This window comes from Schistocerca nitens, chromosome 9 (genome assembly GCF_023898315.1).
Source record: "Schistocerca nitens isolate TAMUIC-IGC-003100 chromosome 9, iqSchNite1.1, whole genome shotgun sequence".
NCBI classification, from domain to species: domain Eukaryota; kingdom Metazoa; phylum Arthropoda; class Insecta; order Orthoptera; family Acrididae; genus Schistocerca; species Schistocerca nitens.
In genome coordinates, this window is record NC_064622.1 from 430,781,399 (window position 1) to 430,800,773 (window position 19,375).

Sequence of the window (19,375 nt, forward strand, 5' to 3'; positions counted from 1 at the left end):
AGCGATTTAGGGAAATCACGGAAAACCTAAATCAGGATGGCCGGAGACGGGATTGAACCGTCGTCCTCCCGAATGCAAGTCCAGTGTACTAACCACTGCGCCACCTCGCTCGGTGAAGTGGATAGCGATCAACCACCATTCTCTCCAAAGTAGACCACAAAGGCTCGATAATATTGAAATCGGGTGACTGTGATGCCAGAAAAGATGCGACAATTCATCTTCGTGCTCACTAAAGCAGCCCTGGACGATGCGGGTTCTGTGAGCAGGGACTCTATCGTCTTTAACGTAGTATCGGAATTAGGGGAACATACGAGGGTCACTCCACAAGAAATGCACACTATTTTTGTAAAAGTACAGTTTTCATTCTGCATGTGTGAAAGTTTTACAGTGTGTAGATACATTCTTCCTGCTTGTTTTCAAACTTAGTTTAACCTGTTCCCGTGAGTGGCACCGTCACAGCATGTCCAAGATGGCTGCTACACTTGACGTTCGTCAGAAGGAACGTGCTGTCATAGAATTCCTGTGCTGTGAAAACGAGACAGTGGGAAACATCCACAAGAGGTTGAAAAAGGTTTATGGAGATGTTGCTGTCGATCGCAGTACAGTTAGTCGGTGGGCAAGCAGGTTACGTGATGAAAGGGGGCACGGCAATATTATCGTCCTCGCAGCGGCAGGCCTCGCACTGCACACACTCCAGACAATGTGCAGAGAGTTAACGAATTGGTGACTCCTGACAGACGCATCACAGTGAACGAATTGTCATGCTACGTTGGGATAGGGGAAGGAAGTGTTTGCAGAATACTGAAAGTGTTGGCGTTAAAAATGGTTTGTGCCAGGTGGGTTCCCAGGATGTTGACAGTGGCTCACAAAGAAACAAGAAAAACGGTATGCTGCGAATTTCTGGAACAGTACGAGAATGGTGGAGATGAATTTCTTGGAAGAATTGTGACAGTTGATGAAACACGGCTCCATCATTTTTCACCAGAGACGAAGAGGCAATCAATGGAGTGGCATCATGCAAATTCACCAAAGAAAAAAAAATCAAAACCACACCTTGTGCTGAAAAAGTTATGGCCTCGGTGTTTTTTGATTCCGAAGGACTCTTGCTTGTGGACATCATGCCAAATGGAAACACCATAAATTCTGATGCATATGTGACAACACTGAAGAAACTTCAAGCTCGACTCAGTCGTGTTCGACCACATCGACAAAAGCAGGATGTTTTGCTGTTGCACGAGAATGCACGGTCACATGTCGGTCAAAAAACCATGGAACTCGGATGGACAACACTGAAACACCCGCCTTACAGTCCTGACCTAGCTCCATATGACTATCATCTCTTTGGAAAACTGAAATACTCTCTTCGTGGAACAAGGTTTAAAGATGATGACTCCTTTGCGCACGCTGCCAAACAGTGGCTCCAACAGGTTGGTCCAGAATCCTATCATGCGGTTATACAGACGCCGGTTCTAGGATGGCGTAAGGCAGTTGAGAGAGATGGAAATTATGTGGAGAAATGAAAATATTGTTCCTAAAGGATGTAACTACACACTGTAAAACTTTCAAATATGTAGAATATAAGATAAAAAAAATGGTGTGCATTTCTTTTGGAGTGACCCTCGTACATTGTACCATGGAATGGACCTTATCAACCAAAATCACATAATAGTTGGTGTAACGCGACCTTGCAGGGTATCACGTGGCCAATAGAATACCACAATATGGCTGCCCAAATCATCACCCACCAGTCGCTATGTTTCATTTTTATCAGCAAGCAATTTGTATCGGAAATCTGGGGCGGCGCACGGTAGAGGTAAACACAGCCAAAATTTGGAAACAGTGCGAAACAAGACTCATCCGACCAGCAGATTTCCTGCCATTGCACCTTAGGCCAGATTTTAAGGATTCGGCAGCACATTTTCTAGTTGCGGGCGTTCACATCACAAGTGATCTTGGAATTCCTGCCTCGCCCTGAAGTTCCAGGTTCATGGAGCTCCCTTCGTGCTTCTAGGTGCTAACCGGGTTCGCGACTGCAACATTCAGCTTTTCAGTGATTGTTGAAGCCGTCTTCGTGTTATTCTTTGTCTCATACCTCTCCAACGACCGTCCATCACAATCACTGTCCGCCCCCGATAGCTGAGTGGTCAGCGTGACGACAGCATGTCAATTCTAGGGGCCCGGGTTCGATTCCCGGCTGGGTTGGAGATTTCCTCCTCTCAGGGACTGGGTGTTGTGTTGTCCTAATCATCATCATTTCATCCCCATCGACGCGCAAGTCGCCGAAGTGGCGTCAAATCGAAAGACTTGCACCCGGCAAACGGTCTACCCGACGGAGGCCCTAGTCACACGACATTTATTTATCACTATAACTGAAAGTAACACTTTCACTCCTGGCTTAGCGGAATATGTTTTTTTCCCCCCTTTCCCGGTGTGAATGCAGTATAAATCTTGGATATGGCGCCTCTTGAAACACGGCACACTTCGGCCACCCATCACCAAGCACCATCAATTTGCCCACATTCGCATTCACTCAGGTCCGACATAATGCTTACAACTACACAGAACGCTGTTCTGACGACAAATGACGTTGCACAGCATTATGGACATTGCAAAGATGCCGTCTGCGGTCAAATAAAACAGCGAAACCTGCAGGCTTAGCTAGGATCTGCATTGATGTTCAAGCTTAGATTCCTCGTAAATTTTTCTATGTTTCTGTCCAACTTCTGTACCCCATATATTGTCTTCGAAACCTCACTCATGACTAGATCAAATTGTGTTTCACTTGACAGCTGCCGAAGTATATCATGTTGATTCCTACATAGAAATCTATGTTCCTCTAGAACGTAAAACTACCTAAACCTAACTAACTTAAAAACAGCACACACATCCATGCCCGAGGCAGGATTCGAACCTGCGACCGTAGCGGTCGCGCAGTTCCAGACTGAAGCGCCTAAAACCTTTCGGCCACTCCGGTCGGCATAGAAATCTTTCCATCACCGATAACTCTTAAGCAAACACAATACTTAGCCATGACGAGGCTGATGGAGGCAAAGATCGAAAGTCAGGTATTTTTTCCGATTTTGTCCCGGTAAGTAAACCGAGCACTTTTTGTGCAAGCACGCTGTACTTTCAAGCACACTGTATTTTCTATAGAAAAGAAAAACTGGCTTCAGTGTAGAAGGTCGGTAGTTTTGTGTTAAGGTTTTGCGACCCTTGCAACAGATCGGTGAAACCTCTGCCTTCTGTCTATAACGTGGCACAAATCGCTGATCGAGTGACGTACGTTGAACTGATGCTACAAGAAGCGCCACGGTATCCAATATTGAATCTATCAGGCTGCTCCATCAATTCCTGTAGTGTTTCCTTATCGGTATGATCTGGTGGCGTTTTTCTTTTTCTTTTTTTCAATTCCGTGCTCATTTGCTAAATGTATATGTACTCAACCACATCCCCAATCTTGCCATAGAAGTGGCGTCGTGTGACTGTGTAAAGGAGACGCTACAACAATACGTGTCGTACTAGTGAATGACAAGTACCGGCAGCAACGATTCCCAGAAGCGACTCGGCGATCTTTTCGTATTCTTTGTGGAGCGCAGTAAGATCCAGGTAACGAGTCGCCAGACAGAAATGAATTTCAGATGTCGTCATTGTGGATTCTGACAGCGCCGTGGACCGCTCGGGCGACTGACGAGATATTCCGGCGTGGGACGCGGCAGGTGCGTCCTTCTCGGCAAAAACAGGCGCCGGGCGACGACCCGGATCCCTGGGACATCGCCCCCCACGTCAGTCACCCGCTAGTGCTGCAGCGCTGTACCCACGTTTTGCTTGCCACGTGGCGCTGGTTGTTTGCTACAGCGCTCGCAAGGCCACCGCTGACGCCACACGTGGCTTCCAAGATGAAACCCAAGTGGTGGCGCTGTTGTTGAGGTAGTGGATTTGCAGCTGGTATGTTCTGGGATCAGCTGCACAGGCTTCCCGTTCATGCCTTACAGTTACACACACTCCGTTATTTCCCTAAATGTTGTGTGGAGAATACTCAACAGCAAGGCTAATCCCGTTCCCTGCTCGTGCCGATTCGAGCTTGAGCTACGTCTTTTACGGTCAAGACGTCGACTTGCGAAAGTAGTTCATGTTCGTTCTTTTTCTTTAGAAAATAAAGAAAAAGCTGAAGCTGCCATTACATCATTACATATCCTACATACGCATGGAGACCTGCTGAACTGAAGTGTAGGACTATGTAGCGGAACACTCGCCCCGTGCTTTGAGGTACAAAATAAAATTCTTCAGTGCCAAGGTAATCGTATCAATATCCTGGTTAACTTCCCCACTACAGAAACAACCAGCGTTTCTGTCAAACACTTTTGTGTGCGACTCATAATACAGTATATTGCACGCCAACGACACACATTAAATCCTTATTTTCTCTAACATCCGGCCGGCGTGGCCGAGCGGTTCTAGGCCCTTCAGTCCGGAACCACGCGACAGCTACGGTCGCAGGTTCGAATCCTCACTCATGACTAGATCAAATTGTGTTTCACTTGACAGCTGCCGAAGTATATCATGTTGATTCCTACATACAAATCTATGTTCCCCTGGAACGTAGAACTACCTAAACCTAACTAACTTAAAAACAGCGCACACATCCATGCCCGAGGCAGGATTCGAACCTTCGACCGTGGCGGTCGCGCAGTTCCAGACTGAAGCGCCTAAAACCGTTCGGCCATTCCGGCCGGCATAGAAATCTTTCCATCACCGATAACTCTTAAGCAGACACAATACTTAGCCATGACGACGCTGATGGAGGCAAAGATCGAAAGTCAGGTATTTTTTCTGATTTTGCCCCGGTAAGTAAACCGAGCACTTTTTGTGCAAGCACGCTGTACTTTCAAGCACACAGTATTTTCTATAGAAAAGAAAAACTGACTTCAGTGTGGAAGGTCGGTAGTGTTGTGTTAAGGTTTTACGACCCTTGTAACAGATCGGTGAAACCTCTGCCTTCTGTCTATAATGTGGCACAAATCGCTGATCGGGCATGGATGTGTGTGATGTCCTTAGGATAGGTTTAAGTAGGACTGATGACCTCAGATGTTGAGTCCCATAGTTCTCAGAGCCATTTGAACCATTTTTTTCTCCAACAATTTGCTTATAAACACGAAGTGCACCGACAAAGTTTTGAAGATTGTTCAGTGACACTTTCCGAATAAATTGGAATAAGGGACCCGTGACATCTTTACAAAGTAATTAAATTGTCGCGATTTATTCGGTTTATTATTATAAATATCTATGTTACTTTGAAACTATACTTTCTAAGACAAAAAAAGCGCACTACGAATGAAATATCCGAGTGGGACGGAAATCGGTAGATTTGATATACAGGTGCAGACAGACAAAAGATTACAATTTCGGAGAATTGCATGCTTTATTCAAGACGTTTTGGCCCTCCTCTGGCCCCTATGCGAGGAGCTTTCGGCATTGATTAATAGAGTTGTTGGATGGTCCTCCTCAGAAACATCGTGGCAAATTCTGTCCAGCTGGGCGTTAGATCGTCAAAAGCCTCGAATGTTAAATTAGGGAGAGATCCCGCGACCTTGCTGGTCAAGATAAGGTCTGTCAACCGAGAAGACAATCAGAACAAACTCTCGCCATGTGCAGGTGGGCGTTGAAACGCCCGCTAAATCATGCAGCGGTAACGGGTAATTAGGGTTGTGGAAAGGGCCAAGGGAGTTGCGGTCGGATTCATTTCACAATTGTAATTTATTATCATTTAGTTCACAACTACACTTTTGAAAGAATTAAATTTGCTTCGCGGCTGAAGGCCTCCAAACAAATGCTGCAGAATAAGTTAAACTTTGGAAAGACATGACACGTTTAAATTTACGAATAATATATATCGTATACATATGCGATATCAGCATCCAGGGCGGCTGAAGGCCACCGGATTAAATCTTCAAAATTCCAAATATACTATGATGATTACTGAAGGCAGAAGGCCACAATGTTTTAAGATGCTAAAAGGGCTGATGCCCCGCAAGGTGCACAGAAGGAGATAAACAAACGCAATAAGATGGCTGAAGGCCGCAAACTTAAATTCTGAAAATCAAGGAAATATATAATATACTGCAGCAATCGGTAAAACAATACATTAAGTTTACAAATTTCGTTTTGCAACACCAACGGCGGAAGGCCCACAATCTCTTGTAAAATCTTTCAGAGGATATTACAATAACCTTTAAAGAGCCGAAGGCAATAATGTTTGGACTTGAAGGAAACTCTGAGAACATGTTTCCAGGGCTGAATGCCCTCCATTAACTTCACCCAATTGAAAATTTAAAATACAGTAAATCCCCAAAAAACCTTTTAAAATAAATTACAACAACATTAACACTGTCAAAGAATAATTAATGGAACAGCACTCAGGAGCCTCCAGAGGATCGGTCTGCCCTCCTTCACTTAGGCGAGACAGGCGGTGAGCCCAACTACACTCGATTCGTCGGATTCAAGGGACAGTCACGGACCGACCTACCAACCACTTGCTTGCGACGACGATGAAAGTTGAAGGTCCCAAAAAGTTGTAAGTATCACATCCCCAATCAAACGCGTATGTTAACTGAGCTGCCAAAACTACACACCATGTTGGGCAGCAACAAACGGTGAAGAAAAGACACTGCCTAAAAAATACGTTAGCGGCCAGTACAGGTAACCAGAACACGGCCACAAGGCAGAAAATTCCACTGGTATCACGTAACTGCAAAAGAAGATAATACGGTTAACTTCACCCAAAATGAACACTGCCTGAATTTACGTTAGCGGTCAGGCAGGTAACCAGAACATTAACGGCCACAAGGCAGAAAATTCCGCTGGTGCACTTTATTATTATTATTATTATTTATTTTATGGCTTTCATTGGACCACTGTAGTCAAAAATACAAAGTTCTAAACAAGTTGTTACACATGGATACAATTTGGTTCGACAATAACTTAATATGATGTTTAGGTAATATAATTATTAGAGGCTATTCTTATATGAAAGAAGTTTTGCTCTTCTGTCTGCCCAATATTTCTTCATTCTTTCAGATATTTTCTTTCTTTCTTCATCTGAGACAACTCTTCCTGTACTCCTTTTATTGATTTTCATTTGTAGTCTGGTTTGCGGGTCTTGCAGTATTCTGGTTTTCTCTGTCTTGTTTTTTAGGTAATCTACTGTAATTTGAAGTTCTTTTATATCTTCCTTAATTTCTGTGATCCATTTAATGTCGCTCTTGCTATTCCACAATTTTTTAATTATTTTTTTACTAATTCTGTTTTCTGGGGTTCTCATCAGATGTCCAAAGAATGAGATGCGTTTCTTCCTGATTGTGCTCATGACTGGTTCTATTTTCTTATATACTGTTTCATTTGATGCTATTCTCCTATGTCCATTTATTTTTAATTGTTTATTTATACATGACCTGATTATTCTTCTTTCTATTTTTAGTATTCTGTCAATTTCTGCTGTATTAGTTGTTTTGAAGATAGTTTCAGCTGGTGCACTTTACTGTGGATAAATTAATTTAATCAATTCCACCTGACGGTAGCTATCTTGAACACTTCACTCCTTGTTGCTCACAGGAAAACCTCCACAACAGCAACGGCGGAACCAACAACGTAGTGCTCAAACTACTTAACCTTCACGTCCTGGGTCGGCGAGCGGCGATACCCGTACAGAGCGGACAGCTCCAGACTCCGACACTGCGCAGAGACCGACAGCGGGCCAGTCGACTACGCCGCACTGACATGTCCTCGGACGAACCGACCGACCAACAATCCACCAAAGGTCAGGCCCGGCTCAAGTGATGAGTGGCGGCAATGGTCGGTCGGGCGATGTCCACGGAGGGCTCACTGCTGCTGCAAGCCTGCGACTGGCTGGCCGGGTTGCGCTCCAGACGCGTTGCAACTGACTGCCAGGGTCCAACTCACGACCCGAACTGCCACCGTGAACTCTCCTCCTCGCACATTCCGACTGACTCCTCGAGAGAATGCCGACAACATCTAAAATAGTCGCCAGTGGAAATAATGCCAACTACACACACAACCTGAGAAACACTTGCACGAAGACCTGCACGATACCCAGCAGTAACTAAATACACACGATGACAAATCTGGAGTTGATGCACACACACACACACACACACACACACACATACACACACACACACAGCAGACTCATGAACGATTGGCGAGCCAAAACGCGTCGTCCGGTTGGACGACCGACCGACGATCCACCAAGACGGTAGCCCGGCTCAAGTGATAAGTAGCGGCAATGGTCGGGCGAGCCATGTCGACGCAGACCTCACTACTGCTCCTACCCGACTGCACTAGTGCCGCATTGAACCTCCCGACTGCCAGGTCCGGACTGCTCTCCAGACACGTTCCAGCTGGTTGGCAGACCGGAACTCGCTATCCGAACTCGCTTACGACAGACAACGGCCGGGAAGTCATAATAGCCGAGCAAAGATACTACCAGACGGGATATATCAACAAGCGCTGGTAGCGCCGGTCACGGTCAGGCACAGCAGCAACTCAATAACATTAGTAATTTAAATTAACGTAGTGAGGTAGAAGTACGTTAAAAACAGGGTGTAAAATCCATGACGGCGGGAACACGAGCCACGCACTGCTCAGGTGTTATCTTGGTGAAATGTAACCCCTGAAGGTTTGTCATGAAGGACAATAAAACGGAGCGTTGAATATCGTCGACGTACGGCTGTACTGTAAGAGTCGCGCGGATGACAACTGAACCGGGCCCGCTGAAATGAAACAACACCAAACCATCACACCTGGTTGTCGGGCTGTATGGGGCGACAGTCAGGTGGGATTGTGTATCCCACTGCTGTCTAGGGGTTCTCCAGACACGTCTTTGGCCTAGCATCTCATAGACTGGAGTAGAATTATCTTCATTGATGAGTTCCGCTTTGAACTGAGCCCACATGTCCAGCGAAGAAGCCTCAGATAGCGGTGGGATACCAATTTGACAGCCACCCGCTATACGGGCCAACAACCGGGAATGAACGTCTGAGGTAACATTTCATTTCATAGCAGGACCGTTTGGTTGTCATTCGCGGCACCCTTGCAGCATAACGGTGTTTCGATGTTCTGTGCCCCATTTATTTGCCATTAATGGCAAGCCATACTGTGCTCACATTTCAGCAAGATAACGCCAACCAGCGAGCAGTGAGAGCCCCTACTGCACGACTTCATGCTTGTCGAGCCCTTCCTAGGCCAGCAAGGTCGCCGGACGTCTCACCAAATGGTTCAAATGGCTCTGAGAACTATGGGACTTAACATCTATGGTCATCAGTCCCCTAGAACTACTTAAACCGAACTAACCTAAGGACATCACACAACACCCAGCCATCACGAGGCAGAGAAAATCCCTGACCCCGCCGGGAATCGAACCCGGGAACCCGGGCGTGGGAAGCGAGAATGCTACCGCATGACCACGAGATGCGGGCGACGTCTCACCAATTGACGACGTTTGGACCATTATAAACCGGGCACGTCGACCAGTAATTTCTTAAGATTTAACGCTCCAGTTGTACAGAATTTACCACGATATCTTTTACGAGGACGTACATCAACTCTGTCAATTAATACCAACCTGAATCACTGTTTCTATAAGGTCTACAAGTGGACCACCGTTTTATTGACTTGTTCTGTTTGTGTAGCCCTTTCTATTGAATAGGTCAGCCAATTCTTACGATACTGTAATCATCTGTTGTCTGTCTGTTATGCGCATCTACCAGTTTCCGCCCCATTCAGGCGATTCCTTTGTAGTTCGATAGCGACACACGTTAAATTCTTATTTCCTACAACATTTTGCCTACAGTACGAGGTGCATTGAAGTTCTAAGGCCTCTGATTTTTTTTCTCCGGACTGGAAAGAGATAGAAAAATGCGTACTGTTTTAAAATGAGGCCGCATTCATTGTCAATACGTCCCAGAGATGGCAGCACCGTACGGCAGATGGAATTTTACCGCCAGCGGCGAGAATGAGAACTGTTTTAAATACTTAAAATGGCGACGTTTTCCTTACTTGAACAGCGTGCAATCATTCGTTTTCTGACTTGCGTGGTGTGAAACCAATTGAGGGGTTGGGTTGTTTGGGGGAAGAGACAGCGAGGTCATCGGTCTCATCGGATTAGGGAAGGATGGGGAAGGAAATCGGCCGTGCCCTTTCAAAGGAACCATCCCAGCATTTGCCTGGAGCGATTTAGGGAAATCACGGAAAACCTAAATCAGGATGGCCAGACGTGGGATCGAACCGTCGTCCTCCCGAATGCGAGTCCAGTGTTCTACCACTGCGCCACCTCGCTCGGTGAAACCAATTGAAATTCATCACAGTTGAAGGAGACATGTGGTGATGGAGTTATGGATGTGTCGAAAGTGCGTTCGTGGGTGCGACAGTAATGAAGGCAGAACATCGTGTGACAACAAACCGAAACAACCTCTGGCTCGCACAAGCCGGTCTGACGACATGATCGAGAAAGTGGAGAGAATTGTTTTAGGGGATCGCCGAATGACTGTTGAACAGATCGCCTCCAGAGTTGGCATTTCTGTGGGTTCTGTGCACACAATCCTGCATGACGACCTGAAAATGCGAAAAGTGTCATCCAGGTGGGTGCCACGAATGCTGACGGACGACCACACGGCTGCCCGTGTGGCATGTTGCCAAGCAATGTTGACGCGCAACGACAGCATGAATGGGACTTTCTTTTCGTCGGTTGTGACAATGGATGAGACATGGATGCCATTTTTCAATCCAGAAACAAAGCGCCAGTCAGCTCAATGGAAGAACACAGATTCACCGCTACCAAAAAAATTTCGGGTAACCGCCAGTGCTGAAAAAATGATGGTGTCCATGTTCTGGGACAGCGAGGGCGTAATCCTTACCCATTGCGTTCCAAAGGGCACTACGGTAACAGGTGCATCCTACGAAAATGTTTTGAAGAACAAATTCCTTCCTTCACTGCAACAAAAACGTCTGGGAAGGGCTGCGCATGTGCTGTTTCACCAAGACAACGCACCCGCACATCGAGCTGACGTTACGCAACAGTTTCTTCGTGATAACAACTTTGAAGTTGGCTCCTAGTGACTTTTGGCTTTTTCCAACAATGAAAGACACTCTCCGTGGCCGCACATTCACCAGCCGTGCTGCTATTGCCTCAGCGATTTTCCAGTGGTCAAAACAGACTCCTAAAGAAGTCTTCGCCGCTGCCATGGAATCATGGCGTCAGCGTTGTGAAAAATATGTACGTCTGCAGGGCGAGTACGTCGAGAAGTAACGCCAGTCTCATCGATTTCGGATGAGTAGTTAATTAGAAAAAAAATCGGAGGCCTTAGAACTTGAATGCACCTTGTAGAGGTTAAACCTGAAGAGCAGCGACCAAATTTCTCAGGTTGTTCAGTGGTATTTTCTGAATGATTTGCTATATCGTTTATATTTAACCCACGATATCTTATCGTTCTTACATAATAAGTATTTAATATGCAATTATCAAAACGAACAACAGAAAACCGTCGCTGCGGCAACTTGTCATTTATGCATCCTCATAGCGTCGCTCTGGCGTTCCTCTACCAGGCGGCCCACACCAGCCGTTCGCTGTGGTTTTATGTGTCCCGCCTACGTTAGTGCTAGAAGGGTTGCCTCGCCATTTCTGTCCATGGGGAAAGTACACGTACAAGCAAACCTCCGCCGAGCTGTGCCTTCATCCGCGTGCGTTTTCCTCCTGGTTTCACTTCGATAAGGTCTGCTTGTATTTCGAGTCAGATCTTACAAACTGGTAAAACTGAAATCTACTCCAGCGACGACTACAATAATATGATACTGATGTCTGGGGAGACGCACCACAACGCAGGTGAGGCCAGACGAGTGATTTCACGTTTTCCATCGCGACGTCTACTTTCTGCAGATGTATTGCCACGCACCAAATATGCTTTTAAGAAAACCGCACGGCCACATCGGCCGGCTTCCTCTTTTCATCCACAGTCTCAAAAAATGAACTTTTTTCACTCTCCCGTCCACCACTTTCAGCAGAAAAGTTTAATGAGGAGATTAATTTACTTAAAACCATAGCAGTCAATAATGAATAAACGCCTAACATAGTAGACGATATCCTCAAAAAGAAAACTGCAAGTACTACGATCAACACCTCATGCACTGAAGTTAACGCAAAAAAACGTATTTCTATTCGTTTCGTAGGACCCATTTTCTATCAGATTCAGCGCATGCTTCGCAACAAATACAACTCCAATGTTGCCTTCTCTACTAATAACAATCTGAAGAGAAACTTCATTCATAATTTGAAATCCATTCGCTGCCCTACAGAAAGTTCTGGCGTTTATAAGATCGTCTGTGATACCTGCTCCTTCTATTATATAGGGCAAACTGGACATGCTTTCACCATCAGATATAAAGAACATCTTTTGAGAAAAAACGGCACCAGTCCCCTAAATTCATCCTTTGCCGATCATCTCTTAGTTACTGGAGACGTACCTAAAGCCATTGGCGATAGCAATATTCTGCATACAGAAAAGAAGGGGCCTGGTTAGATGTTTTAGAGGAATTGGAGATTTTCAAACATCTATCTCGTCATGATGGCCTCATTCTCAACGAAAAGCTGCAGCTTCGAAATAAGAACTTCTTCGACTGTATAAAGCCGTTGCTTGATCTTTGATTCAGATTTCCTCATGCAGTTTGCCGAAATGTTATTTTCCTGTTACGTCTTTGCTGTTTTCTTGTATGTTTTTTACGTTAAAAAATGTATCTGTTTAAAGCAGATAAATATGTAACTTCATCTTATTATTATTGGTGTTACGTTATGCCTGAATCAGCTTCATTATATTTTCATGTGACTAATTTTCAATGTACAGTAGCCTAGTTGTTTCTGCGGCTACTAGATGGCGCTCGTAGCAACACCATGTTTACTAGCCCACACTTTCTAACGTGGGCACCTCAGTTTTGTTGCAACCCGTGTTCACTCAGGTACGAGCAGCCCTTAGCGGCTCGCCATCTTATCTTATTTACAATTTTTCATGACGTCGCCTTTCCGGCTTAGATTTTTTTTAGAATGTGACTTGTAAGTACTGCATCTCTTTCCAGTCAGTACACACTTTAGTTTATTAATGTTTTACATACCTATTGTGTTTTAGACCAGTTAGTTTAATTCTGAAGATGATGCTCATAGTAGCGTCGAAACCTGGTCAATTTTGACTTAATATTTGTGACCGAGGGCTTATTTGTTCTAATATAGCATTCATTCAGTTAATACTAGGCAGAAATTCAATCTGCATTTGGATCGGACTTCCTTAACTCTTGAGCAAAAACTTGTGCAGTATACTGCTGCATCCATTTTCATTAACCTATTACAAGAATTCAAGAAACTTAGTCGTAATCCACGGGCTTTCAAATGGAAACAATAGTTTCCTCATGGGTCACTCCTTCTATTCTGTTGAGGAGATCATTGAAAAACTAAGCTGATTATTTTTTCATATTGTTGACTGCGTTTACTGAAACTTATGGCTTGACTAATTTTGGGTTCATAAATATTTTATTTTTCTGTGTTATTACTTTTATGTTTTAATTTCATGCACTGACGCGTTCCAGGTCCTTGGATATTTGCTTCTAAATTTGGTCCTACGTAACTTGACGTGTACATAAATAAGTAAATAACTAAAATGAGTGAATGTGGCAAGTTTGTTTCCAAGTAAAACACGCAACGCATACCGCCTACATTTTCCCCGTTGGGCAACAATTTTCTGTGACATACAAATATGAAAATAAATAGGGGAAAGAAATCAGTCTGAATACAATTACTCTCTGCCGGCTGAAGTGGCCGTGCGGTTCTAGGCGCTGCAGTCTGGAACCGCGAGACCGCTACGGTCGCAGGTTCGAATCCTGCCTCGGGCATGGATGTGTGTGATGTCCTTAGGTTACTTAGGTTTAACTAGTTCTAAGTTCTAGGGGACTAATGACCTGAGAAGTTGAGTCTCATAGTGCTCAGAGCCATTTGAACCACAATTACTCTCTGTCGAGTCGCGGAAGGTCACATTCCCTTATAGCCGAGATATTCAGAAAATATCCCTTAAGAAATAAATTAAAATAAAGCACGGGTTCGCTCTGCTTTATTCAGAAAACTTCAGTTGTCCTTATCAATGAAAGGAAAAATGTTCCAAGGTACTAAGCAACACCATATTGTGAAACTTCCTGACAGATTAAAACTGTGTGCCAGACCGAGACTCGAACTCGGGTCCTTTGCCTTTCGCGGGTAAGTGCTCTACCGACTGAGCTACCCAAGCACGCCTCGCTTGTCGGAGGCTCAATTTCAGGTAAACCAAAGGGCAGGCTACGACTTAGTTTTTGTGTAGTGGGAAACTGTTGTTTACAAAAGACAATTTTAGGCAGTTTGTTGACTGCTGTTCTTGTGTACCATACCGGTATCAAGACACCGATCGTACTCAAAGAAGGGCTGCAGTAATAATGACTTGCTTTTATGACCAGTGAAGAGGACTTTTTTTTTTATTTGTGGTAAGTTACTACGGAACCTAACTGCTGAGGTCATCGGTCCTTCGGCTTACACACTGCTTAATCTAAATTACTTACGCTAAGGACAACACACACACACACACACACACACACCCATTCCCCAGAGAGGACTCGAAGGTCCGAAGGTTGGAGCCGGGCGAACCGTGACGAGGCGCCGAAGACGGCGCGGCTACCCCGAGCGGTAGTGGAGTAACAGATATACTGAATGATCTTAAGAAGGGACACATTCGAACGAAGACGCGATATATGTTCCTACAACCTGTTTATAAAATTCAATAACTGTTTTCGAGGATCCACTCCGTAGAGCTTATGCAGAGGGATGCAAACCCAAATTATTCCAACTTTTCACCCTTGTGAAACCCTCCTACACGTCTTGTAACACTTTACTGCAAGTTAAAACAAAATTGAAAACAAGATTCGCCCTGATCTAATACTGATTTTTAAATACTTTGGATAACACAATCTGACTACCAAAATTTGAGCAAAGCCCGAGTAAAACCTTTCAGAGCATCGGGCTAATTTTGTGTACTCTATTCTGACTGGAACATTGCGTATCCTCGCTTCCTAAACAAAGACCAGAGTTGTAATTAATTGTCCGCAGCTCGTGGTCGTGCGGTAGCGTTCTCGTTTCCCACGCCCGGGTTCCCGGGTTCGATTCCCGGCGGGGTCAGGGATTTTCTCTGCCTCGTGATGACTGGGTGTTGTGTGACGTCCTTAAGGTAGTTAAGTTTAAGTAGTTCTAAGTTCTAGGGGACTGATGACCATAGATGTTAAGTCCCATAGTGCTCAGAGCCATTTGAACCATTTGTAATTAATAGTAGCTTTTAGCCTAGACTCGTGTGGTGCAGATGCACTTGCCATTTTCTATAAATACCTTTCCATAACTATTGTATCATGAGCTGTGATGGACCAAAAAATTATCAAACTGCTACTCCAAGCTGCGTCTTTGGTTCTGTACCACAGCGTCGTTGCCTGATGGCTGAAAAGCTTACGAAAAATAGGAGACGTGTGCATTGCAAAGTGAGAAGGTGCTTCAGTTTCAGAGTAAACCTCACAGGAAAATGTAGTTAGTTGCCATGAGGTGTCAGAGCGAAAACCACGTGGCGATATGGATTGACAAAGATTTTTGTTTACTTTAATGAATACACTACTGGCCATTAAAATTGCTACACCACGAAAATGACGTGCTGCAAACGCGAAATTTAACCGACTGGAATAGGATGCTGTGATATACAAATGATTAGCTTTCCACAGCATTCACACAAGGTTGGCGCCGGTGGTGAACCCTACAACGTGCTGACATGAGGAAAGTTTCAACCGATTTCTCACACACAAACAGCAGTTGACGGGCGTTGCCTGGTGAAACGTTGTTGTGATGCCTCATGTAAGGAGGAGAAATGCATACCATCACGTTTCCGACTTTGATAAAGGTCGGATTGTAGCCTATCGCGATTGCGGTTTAACGTATCGTGACATTTCTGCTCGCGTTGCTCGAGATCCAATGACTGTTAGCAGAATATGGAATCGGTGGGTTCAGGAGGGTAATACGGAACGCCGTGCTGGATCCCAACGGCTTCGTATTACTAGCAGTCGAGATCACAGGCATCTTATCCGCATGGCTGTAACGGATCGTGCAGCCACGTCTCGATCCCTGAGTTAACAGATGGCGACGTTTGCAAGACAACAACCGTCTGTACAAACAGTTCGACGACGTTTGCAGCAGCATGGACTATCAGTTCATGGCTGCGGTTACCCTTGACGCTCCATCACAGACAGGAGCGTCTGCGATGGTGTACTCAACAACGAACCTGGGTGCACCAATGGCGAAACGTTATTTTTTCAAATGAATCCAGGTTCTGTTTATAACATCATGATGGTCGCATCCGTGTTTGGCGACATCGCGGTGAACGCACATTGGAAGCGTGTATTTGTCATCGCCATACTGGCGTATCGTCCGGCGTGATGGTACGGGGTGCCATTGGCTACACGTCTCTGTCACCTCTTGTTCGCATTGTCGGCACTTTGAACAGTGGACGTTACATTTCAGATGTGTTACGACCCGTGGCTGTACCCTTCATTCGATCCCTCCGAAACCCTACATTTCAGCAGGATAATACACGACCGCATACTGCAGGTCCTGTGCGGGCCTTTCTGGATACAGAAAATGTTCGACTGCTGCCCTGGCCAGCACATTCTCCAGATCTCTCATCAACTGAAAACGTCTGCTCCATGGTGGCCGAGCAACTGGCTCGTCACAATACGCCAGTCACTACTCATGATGAACTGTGGTACCGTGTTGAAGCTGCATGGGCAGCTGTACCTGTACACGTCATCCAAACTATTTGACTCAATGCCCAGGCGTATCAAGGCCGTTATTACGGCCAGAGGTGGTTGTTCTGGGTACTGATTTCTCACTATCTATGCACCCAAATTGCGTGAAAATGTAATCACATGTCAGTTCTAGTATAATACATTTGTACAATGAATACCCGTTTATCATCTGCATTTCTTCTTGGTGTAGCAATGGTCAGTAGTGTTCATACGAAAACCTGAGAAAATGAATTCCACCATATTATAAAATAAATAGTACAGAAATAGTAGTCCCTAACGGACAACAGAGGTCACCAATACCTGGGAATCACCATTTGATAAACTCAATCATCCGATAATATCTATAAGGAGATCTACATACTTTTTCCAATATTTTATAAGAGAGAAAGCGACATACCGTGCGTCATTTCTACTGAAGTTTGTTAAATTTGTAACCGGATATCAGCACCAAGGTGTGCACGTTTGTTCCACTAGCTCAAAAGGGAATGAGAAAGTCCTGTAGCAATTCGCCAAACAGGTGGCGATGTTGGTCTGAATTCTCACTATCTGAAAATATAGTTAAAGCACGAGATCCACAAGTGGTTGGTTGGTTTGGGGAAGGAGACCAGACAGCGAGGTCATCGGTCTCATCGGATTGGGGAAGGATGGGGAAGGAAGTCGGCCGTGCCCTTTGAAAGGAACCATCCCGGCATTTGCCTGGAGCGATTTAGGGAAATCACGGAAAACCTAAATCAGGATGGCCGGACGCGGGATTGAACCGTCGTCCTCCCGAATGCGAGTCCAGTGTCTAACCACTGCGCCGCCTCGCTCGGTTTTTCCACAAGTGGCTTATGAATGAATAGCAGTAGTCTTACCTATTTGTAACAGGCAGCTTTCTGAAGAACCGAAATCCCTCACCTTCCTCCAGAAATGTGAACTAGACCAGAGAAGGAACCAGACGCAAGTCTACAACTTCTTCCTTTCATGGCACGTCGGTGTAAATGAATCTGGCGGACTGCTGTCCTGCTGGCTCGCATCTGTCAAAGTACTTCAGCTGACAAGAGGTGAAACGCCATGCAGTGTAGGGACCTTTGGTACCTGCCTAATCGGCTAATCGTATACTCCGTGCAAGCTCGTTCGGCACGGGGAATACAATTTGTGAAGCATATCGGAGCACGTGGCGCCAAGGTCTTTGAAGTTGCCACTCATTTCACGGTGATGCGCAGTGTACACATGCACTCATTTCTCTCCTTTTTAATCCTGAAATTATGCGCTTACTTCAGGAACATTAAATCCATAGACGAGACAAGTACCGCATGCTTATGTTTGAGGTGGCAGCAGTGTTGGAAAACAACCATGTGTAAGTAGGCTGTATAGGTTTTTATGTTGGTAACGCCATTAAACAGCCTACGTAAACATGGAAGCACACGACCACGGATGGCTACTGGTACATTTGTCAGTGCACACATATTATACGGTGCCTTCAGCATCGGCTCAGGGCACAGCCTTCCGCCCGTAAATCTGGCGTCGTATTTATAGACGGACGGCGCCGATATTAATGCACAAGGCTCGCTTAGAAGCATTTTTAGAGGTTGTAAGCAGAGAAGCTATCAGCAGAACTACCGTTGGTTTGCCGGGGGACCAATGCTAGCTTGACAGGGCACTTTTGTAAGAATTTGTTGTTGTCTCATTATGTTTTCCCACAGATTAACCTGTTAATGTAATTAGTCTCACACACATATTGTGTAATACAGCCAAGAAAGAAGTGGCCACCTAATAATTGGTTCGACTGTATCGTGAGTATTGTATGACAGTTTTGGACCCTACCAGTTTACATTATTAAAAGAGATAGAGAATATCCCAAGAAGGACGGCGCGTTTCGTTGCCGTTCCATTTAGAAAGTGCGAAATCTTTACGGAAATATTCAATAAAACTCTCGTGCGAGCGAGACGTTGTGCAGCAGAGCAAGGTGCAGTGTTGAAATACCGATAGTTGACGTTCCAACAAGCATCAGGAATCATATTATTTTCTCAGATTTACATTTTTCGAAATGACCATGCGGAGGAAATTACGGAAGTCAGAGCTCAAACTAAGGGTTCCCCAAAGTCGTCTTTATTTATTTATTTTTATTTATTTATTTATTGTTCCGTGGGACCACATTAAGTAGAAGTCTCCATGGTCATGGAACGAGTCAGTACATGAAATTACAACACGATTGTAGAAACAGATAAAATGAAATATAAGAAACATATTCAGTTGTAGATTGTAGAAAGAGATAAAATGAAATATAAGAAACATATTCAGGCGACACGTCGTTAGTTTAAATAAAGAAAATCAAGAATGTAACACTGGAATTTGCTTAATTTTTTAGCTCTTCCAGGAGCTCCTCGACAGAGTAGAAGGAGTGAGCCATGAGGAAACTCTTCAGTTTAGACTTAAAAGCGTTTGGGCTACTGCTAAGATTTTTGAGTTCTTGTGGTAGCTT